At 49.9% G+C, this 8,835-nt stretch overlaps 1 pseudogene; it reads right to left on the reverse strand.

Moving 5' to 3' along the window:
* Nucleotides 1–7,008: 7,008 nt before the first annotated feature.
* On the reverse strand, nt 7,009–7,658 carry LOC120843231 (annotated as a pseudogene).
* Between the last annotated feature and the right edge of the window lie 1,177 nt (nt 7,659–8,835).

The raw sequence follows: 8,835 nt of genomic DNA on the forward strand, positions 1-8,835 counted from the left end.
AGTACTTGAAAGAACAGTTGACGGCCTTGCTCGCAGAAATGGGGCAGCTGTAGGTTTCTCTGAAGTCACGAAGGCTCGTAAGCACATCGTCTACCGAATTCGTTCCCCTCCACCCGGCGCAGTATTGCGTGGCGAATTTCATGTAGAACATCTGTGCCCTGGACAGACGGTTGTGGCCCCAGACGTACTGAGGCAGCTGCCAGGGTCTGCCAACTGCTCGCACGGAAGCGGACGCCGATTTAATAGACAGGCGGGCCTTGGCGTGCAAAGTGCGGCCTCGCGAGATCCCGACGGAAGAACAAGCGACGTGCTCTCGTATTCTGGAGGCACTTTCCTCGGACCAGTTGTCGAAGTCGAACACGAGACTCCACATCTCGAAAGCCGTCTCCACGCCCACCGTAGCCGCGTTGATGGCGGGATCCACGTCATCGCCGAACCTGAACAAGGGGTAGGCTAAGGAAGGCACCAGAATGACGTCGTTATGGAGACGACTGATGGTCGTCTCCAGCGACGCGTGGTTGAACTCATACGGGTCTAGGACAAACGCCTCAAGCCGCTTGTCTACAGTGACTCGGTAGAGCTTCATTCTAAGGGCGTTCAGATAGTAGTTGGGTTCGGCTTCTGGGAGTGGCAGATCATCGGGGATCAGCTGTTTCGGTAGAACAAGGCGTACTGTGGACAGGAGGCGTACAGCTTCCTTCGCGTCAACAGGATGCAAGAGCTCCAGCACGTCACCACTGACGGCCTTCTTCGTGGCGATGAATACGCCCCGCACATCGCGGTCCCTCTGTGAATCCGTTAGTTGTTCGTGGACGATGATTCTCCAGAGAGGCGTCAGTTGGTTGGTCCAGCTCTCGCACCTCGAAAATAGAGAATTGGTGTTCGGTTGATACGCGTAGCGATGCAAGACGAGGTCGACGCTGCATATGACCAAGAGAAGAGCAAGCTGAACTTCCCGACGTTCGGATTCCGAGGTCAGGGCGTGCAATATTTCCGAAATGAAGTCGATGTCCGTGTAACACATAACACTCGGGGTTGGCCCGATGTGAAACGGAGCTGCCATGGCGATCCACTCTTGCTGAGAAACGCCTGAAACGAGTGTGTGCAATACCTGAAAGCTATCATTACACGTCATACTCCCTAGCTTCGTTTTTGATGACGACGAGTGCAATTTCGACAGGTCTTCTTTTGACACGTTGACTCGCAATATTTCGTTGTACGCAGTGTGCACTTTTTGTCGCACGTAATCGTATTTACCTCCGGCGAAGGTTGAATGCTCATCGGGAGTCATGGTGAAAACGTTGCCTCCTTCGTAAAGTGGGAGCACTGTTATATCGACAGGTGTGTGAAGGTCGTGCAGCACGGACAGCTGAATCAGAACGCGAAGAACGTCCGTCCGACTCATGGTTTTTGAAACTCCGGTCATCTCTAGAAGTGCGGTCATGGCTTTTTCGGGCAGATCGGAGCCCTGATCTAGGGTAGACAGGCAGCTTCGATGAAACGCGGCGATATATTTCCCGGCAGAACTTCGGAATAGACCGATGGTGGCGGAAATACGAAGCGCCTCTAAGGATTGCTTGTCTACTTTCTTTCTGCTGAGGGCGTCTATGTTGTGGCAAACGTACTTGGTATAAGCTCCGCAAGGGTCCAAGGTGAAATTGGCGGCAGCGATGAGCTGTGATGCCACGTCGGGACAGCAGTAACTGGTGTCGTTTCTCGGGGCAGTTCCTTTTGTGTCGGTCATAACGACGAGAATCACTAAGGCGAGAGTCAGGCAAGCAAACGCCATTATCAGGCAGGCTATCACGGTGACGCTCAAGATTCGACTGCTCTCGACGGTTCCAGGACTAGCTGGCACTTTTCTGTTAGTTGAGACGTTCATAGTGAACCGGTCTGATTTGTGAGCTACGAAGAGAAAGCAGCAGCTGCAAGTAGCCATGAAAATCGAACCATATGTTATCCATGGGCACGTGACACACGTGACGCGCGTGGAGCACATTCGCCGTGGTCGTCCTCAGAAAACACAGAAAGAATAAAACACACGAAGGACGAACACAGACACACACAGTGAAAGAACTGTGTGTGTCTGTGTTCATCCTTCATGTGTTTTATTATTTCTGTATTTTCTGTAGTTTTCAACGCGCTCTGCTAGGTGTGCTGGTCGTCCTCTGGTGGATTTTTGTCAAAAACCCCAATAGACCTGATGATGATGATGATGATGATGATGATGATGATGCTATTTCCCTTTGAATCGGGAGGACTCAAACAAGGTTTGTGCCCAAGCCTGGGAGCGTAGGTGTCTTAATGCTCTTTGAGGTGGATCTTCTGCCACCAGTCCTCCAGTCTCCTTTTTGTGTCTGCAACAAGCCTTTTTGTGTCGTTGGAGGCTACCTTCAGCCCCGTAGCTGGGCAGACTTCTGTGGATTGTCCGATTTCTATGTCAGTGAAGCCCAACGCTTCAGCGAGCGCAAAGGGTCTCGGACGCCTTGGGCCATTCTCCTCTGACCGGGACGGCTTGAGTCTCGCGCAGTCTAGCACAATATGCTGCACCGTTTCGTCATTTACCCCACACACCCTACACATTGTTGACGTGACAGTGGTGTCGAAACGACGCCTATAACACAGCGTCCGCAGTGCCCCGGCACGTGCCTCGAACAAGAAGCGGCTACCCAGGCTGTTGTCTCACAGCCGGACTTCCGAGGCGATGGTTATTTTGTTCGCGAGGTACACCTCCAGCGCCGATTTCGGTTGGGGTTCTTGGAGCCAGTGTTGCGTCTCGCAGTCTCGGACTCTCTTCCTAACTTCCGACGTCCACTCAGTCTCTGTCGACGCATCAACAGGCTCCGAGAAGAAGCCGTACTTGTGTTGAAGCTGATAGAGGCGCTTCTGCCAGCGGGTCCGCAGCCCAGTCAAGTTGGTGTATATAAACAGTCTCTTCGCCCAACGGCATCTATCCATAAGTCGAAGGCGTCCGTCATACGCAATCTGGCTTGAAGCCTCCGGAGCCTCAAAGGAGGACCAGCCCAGGTCACCCTGCACTGCCTCGTTGGCGACCGCTCCATGGCAGCCCAGTGCCTGGCGTCCTACGTCTCTCTGCCTACGCTCCATATTGGCGCGGACATCTCCTGGGACACACACCACTGCATTTGCAAATGTTAGTCCGGTTACCTTTACTGCTTTCCACAATTCCCGCGAAACGATGAACCTGTTGCAACTCCAGAGGCTTCGCTTACGGAGAATGCTGGCTCCTCGTAGGGCCGCTTGGCGGAGATGGGTGTGATGGCCTTGAAGGTAGTCTGTGTCGTTTGACATTGCGATGCCCAAGTACTTGTAAGAATTAAGAATTGGTACATCGGACCCTCCGAGACGAAGGCTATCGAGAGTTGTCTCGAGGGAGCCCGAAAACACTACCGCCGCTGACTTGCTGGTATTAAAATTTAAACGAAGTCCCATAGTCTCCTTGGAGCATATGTCAAGAAGTTTTTGCATTTCCAACACTGATTCTGCGGTCAGTACCACATCGTCCGCGTACGTCAATCCCGGTAGAACCCAGTCAACTCGATCACCATGCTCCAAATGTGCTAGTGAAAAGCCCAGTCCTGATTGTGTAAGTTGCTTCTCTAGGGTGGATACATATAACATATACAATAGGGGAGAAAGTGGGCACCCTTGGCGTAAGCCCCTCGTCACCAGCACCTCATCAGAGTGAGCATCATCAAGGTGGGTCATAACCGTGTTGCCAAGGTATAAGCGGGAGATGAGTGTTGTCCACTCCGGCGGCATGTCAAGCTGTTGTAGGCTAACAATAGGCTGGGCATGGGAAACACTATCATAGGCCTTTGCGATGTCAAGAAAACAACATATTAGGCTCCTCTCCTCTTTCCGTGCAACCTCAATACATTGTGTTAAGGTAAAAAGTTGGTCCTCTAATCGGCGTTTCCGTCGGAAGCCTCCTTGGATTTCTGTTAGTATACCCTCCTCCTCTGCCCATGCGGTCATGCGCTTTTTCATGATGTGGGCGAATACCCTATACACCGCACTTGTCACGGTCAGGGGTCTGTACTGTCGAAGGTATACACGGTCACATCCGGTTTTAGGAATCAGGACAACCCTGCCGCATCTCCAGTCTCGAGGAATCTCTTCTTTCCCAGCTGCAATATCATTAAAAAGTGCTGCGAGTTGGTCCCTGGAATCCTTGCCCAGTGCTTTGAGTACCCTTGCCGGAATGTTATCTAATCCCTGGGCGGTGTTGTTCTTAATATGCGCTAGTGCGCGTATAACTGACACCCTACCAATTGTTACATTATTGCAATCCGGTGCACAGTCTGCGCCTTGCTTGGGGCAGAGATTTTGTAGTGGTGTCTCTCCTGGAGGCGAGAAAATTTCAACGAGATGGTCTGTAAGGCATTGCCCAAGTCGCTCTGTGGGCAGCCCTGTGTCTTCGTCCAGGATTGCTGGGCACTGGTCTCTTCCATTGAGAGTTCCCATATATCGCCAGAACTTTCTGGGTGCGTCTCGACGACTTGAACTGATGTCTCTCATTGTAGCTACATCAGCCTGGGCCATTTTGTCCTGCGCAAGCTGTTTTACGGCCTGCTTCTGCAACCTGTACTTTTGCCACCTTATTGCGACAGCGTCTGCCGGGCCGCCATGGAGAACCATGCGATGCTCCCTGTTTAGCTCCTGTCTTAATCTGATGGCGGCTTGAACTTCCGCGTCCCACCAACGCTTTCTTAGTCGTCGCCCACCTCGTTCCTTTGTAGAATGTTGTCGGATGAGGCGCTTTAATTCTGTCACATTCTGCGTATCCATCCGCGCTCTTTCTCTTGGTGCTGTTTTCAATCTCCTCCACCACCTTCTCCATTGCCGATGGAGATAGCCGGGAACGACCTGTCGGAGAGTGCTTTTCTCTTATTATTTTTGGTGTAGCTTTGGAGAATTCTAACCGTATCAGGTTGTGATCACTCCCAATGCTGTGTTCACCAGCCTCATCAATGTGTGTGGGAACCAGATAGCGGGCCAAATTCTGTGAGACTAAGGCGTAATTAATGCACGTTTGGCTCTCCCGGGCATTCCATGTGTATTGACCCCCACATGAGGCCTTGAGATTTAGTATCTCCAAGGCGTTATCTTCGGCCATCCGCAGCATCGCTCGCCCATTTTCGTCTTCTCATCCGTCCAGTTCATGCAGGTGTCCATTAAAATCCCCCATGATGAGAATGTCTTTAGTAGCAGCCAAGTCCTTGACTTCGGTTTCCACACAGCTCATTAAACTTTGATTCTCCTCTCTGCGCGCAGCTCCCACCGACACGTATACTATACAGACGGACAAGGAATCCCGATGATCTCTCCCGTTACCCAAATATGGTCCCAACAGTCTCGTGGCTCCTTGCACCATACTGATGTACTGCGCCACACCACGCCAACTCCCCCACCTCGACGCTGTCCCTCCACACGATTGCGTCCAGCCCAACACCAATTTGCATCGGTTGGAGCTTCTTCAATATCAGATAGGTGCGTCTCTGCCACTCCAAAAAGCGTCATTCCTTCCGCCTCCAACTCCCTATATAGCTATTCCCATTTGTGTTCACGTCTCGCTCCTTGGAGGTTGAGAAATCCTACCACATCTGTCAGTCGTATGCTGCGTCTACGTCGTCTCCGTCTTTTTTTGCCACACCTACTGTTGTTTCTCACCCTCTTATCTCCGACCCCCCTCCCTGAAAGCGGCCCTATATCCTGTGCCGCTGGTAGTGGTAACCGAGTTGTTGGCTCACCATCTCGGTCACTTGGACCTCTTCCCAAATCGAAGCGATCCTAGCGGCATAGTGTCCCGCAAAGCATTTTTCGAATTGGCCTCCGAGATTTTTCGCGCACTGGCTGCGCTCCTCAGGTCATTGCATTCGCCGATCGATACTGTTACTGCGGGGCGCTATACCGTGTATGATTGTATGTATATTTGCTTCGCAATATCTTTTTATCGAGCACAACCAACTCTATACTTACGACCACTTTATCTGAGCGCTCCCTATTGAAGAGCCTGCTCCAGGCTGATGATGATGATGGTTCGGCTGTTCCCTGTTGAATCGGGCGGTCCCGTAGAGTTTGGGACCTTGCCAGTGGAGATTCGGTTATCCCCGTTGGCGTAGCATCAGCAGTAGTGTATTATGATACACGATTGAGCCGGAAGTAAAGAAAATCTGGTCACGTACACGGAAGTAAACAAATGCCGCGCACGTACTCGGCACGTGCCTTGGTTACATCCTGTATCATCCATGACGTGACCATGACGCCCCGTTCCCGCGCCAACGCCCCGTTCGCCCCGTTCGCACGCCCTCTCCCATAGCCCGGTCCTTGGACCCCAAATTTCGGGAGCTGTCAATCATTCGGCAGAGTCACATGATGATGACGTCAGAGGTTGGGTGGTCCTCTCCCATAGCCCGGTCCTCGGACCCCAAATTTCGGGACCTGTCAATCATTCGGTAGTCATGTGATGATGACGTCAGAGGTTAGGACGACACTCGGCACCATCCCACGTGATGTCCCATTCCCATAGCCCCCTCCCATGGCTCCGTCCTCGGCCCCAAACTTCGGGACCTGTACAGAAATGAGTGTGTTCCCAGAGGGTACGAATTAACTTGAGAGGGTGACGTCACATGATGATGTCATAACGTGCGACGGTCACATGACGACGAAGGACATGTGACATTTGAATCGCCGCGCGGTAAATGCATTTTATTCGCTAAAAAAGGCTCTGCGGCGGCTGGCAATCGACCTCGCTACCTTGAGCAGAGAAGCCCGACACCCTACCCCCTGCGCTATAAGCAGAATTTTTTTTTTTTTTGTATTTATTGAATGGAAAGGTGACAGGACAAACGGCAAACATACTGTTCGACAAAGTTATTACTTATAAGAATGACAATACAAACAATTAAACGGTTCTTGATCACATCAAAATATTATCTGTTTACGCTCGGGAAACGAAGAAAGGATTAAAAATAAATGACATAACTAAAAATCAGGAAGATGGAGACATCGATCAATGAGAGCATACCAGTCTGGGCGTTCCTTAAGATGATCTAACACATTTCTCACGTGAGATACAGTTTCTATGAAGTTTGATTTTGTAGTCCGGGGTGGATCGGCGTTTCTGTCGATCATTCTCGTCTTCCAGAGACTATGCAAACCCATGAGCGTGAACAAATCATAAGGAAAACTATCGTTGGGTTTTAAAGGTAAAAACCGGATTGTGTAGGCGTTGACGTCCAAATCTTTTTTCAGTGTTCTCTGTAGGACGTCCCAGAAGAGGTAGGCATCAGTGCAGAAAATAAAACAATGTTCTATAGTTTCTGGTTGGTTACAAAGACGGCAATTCACTGACCAGGGTACAAAAATTCCTCGTTCGCGAAGCCAGGGTTTCACGGGCAACGTTGAAGTGTGAAGTTTAAAGAAAAATGACTTCGCGGTAGGTGAGACGCGCAATTTTCGGACACGCGTAAGAACATCTTGTCCTGGTCCATGGTTGAATATACTTCGATACAAAGGTACAGGAAAAGTATGTCAAGAAGATCGGCATATAATGCTTTGCGTGATATTGTAAATAAATATTCCAAAGAAAAACGGGCTCTTAGAAACTCTATTGCGTTTACTACTTCTCTGAGGAATCCCAAGGGACGTGATGTTCCCGCCGATACCGATGAAACCACCAAATAAGGTAAAGCATCTGAGAGTTCTGCCTGTAGGTAAGTACGAAGGAAGTGATGTGATGTTGTTCTGAAGAATAGAAAACGAGTTATTATTTGTTTTAAAAAGATGTGTAATAGTCCGAGACCACCGACATCAACAGGGCGAAAAAGATTGTCTCGTCGCATAGGTTCCCAGGTGGAGTTCCACACGAAAGTAGCAAAAACCCTGTGAAACTTTTGAATGTGGGTTCTGGCACAGCAAATAACCTGAAGAACATACCAAAGTTTCGCTGCAAGAAAAATATTACACGCTTTTGCTCGCCCAAAAACGGACCACTGATTTGTTTTCATAATGTTAGCTTGACTTTTGATCTTTGCCACTCGTTCTGTCCAGTAGTGGCCATTGTTCCGAATACGATTGAGGGGCACACCTAAGTACTGGGGAGCGACGCAAGTCCACGATATGCCAGCATATTCTGAGGGTGTTGTGGCCCATTGCCCGCACCAGAAGCCAACACATTTCGTCTTATTGATAAGAGCACCGGTAGCATCACAGAAGTTTTGAGCTAAAGTGAAGACATTGTCTATGCTTCGCTTATCAGCGCAAAAAAAGGCAATATCGTCGGCGTATGCTAACACCTTAACCTCTGTGGAGTAGAAATGATAACCTTCCACGGTAGGGTTTCTGAGCACGCTTAAGCACAAAGGTTCCAGATATAGAGAAAATAAAAGAGGGGATAAGGGGCATCCTTGTTTGACCGATGATTCTAGTCGAATCGGACTTGAAAGCGATCCATTGATTATAAGCCTCGTGGCACAGTTGCGGTAACACATCTCAATGCCCTTCAAGATTGTGGATCCTGGGTTTACATGACGAAGAATATTGAAGAGGAAAGCGTGGGAGACCCGGTCGAACGCCTTCGCCAAGTCTACTTGCACCATGGCAACTTGTCCAGCATGCAAAACGCAGGTTTCTATTACTGCACGTGCCACGCGTATGTTGGTTTGTATGCATCGCCGCTTAATTCCGCAGGTCTGGTGATCCCCAACGAGACTGGACGTAACAAACTGAAGTCTTTTGGTCAGAATTTTTGCAAAAATCTTATAGTCTACATTGCATAAAGTAATTGGCCGGTAGCTTTCAGCGTGAATG

This window comes from Ixodes scapularis, unplaced genomic scaffold (genome assembly GCF_016920785.2).
Source record: "Ixodes scapularis isolate PalLabHiFi unplaced genomic scaffold, ASM1692078v2 ptg000058l_1__unscaffolded, whole genome shotgun sequence".
Classification (NCBI taxonomy): Eukaryota; Metazoa; Arthropoda; class Arachnida; order Ixodida; family Ixodidae; genus Ixodes; species Ixodes scapularis.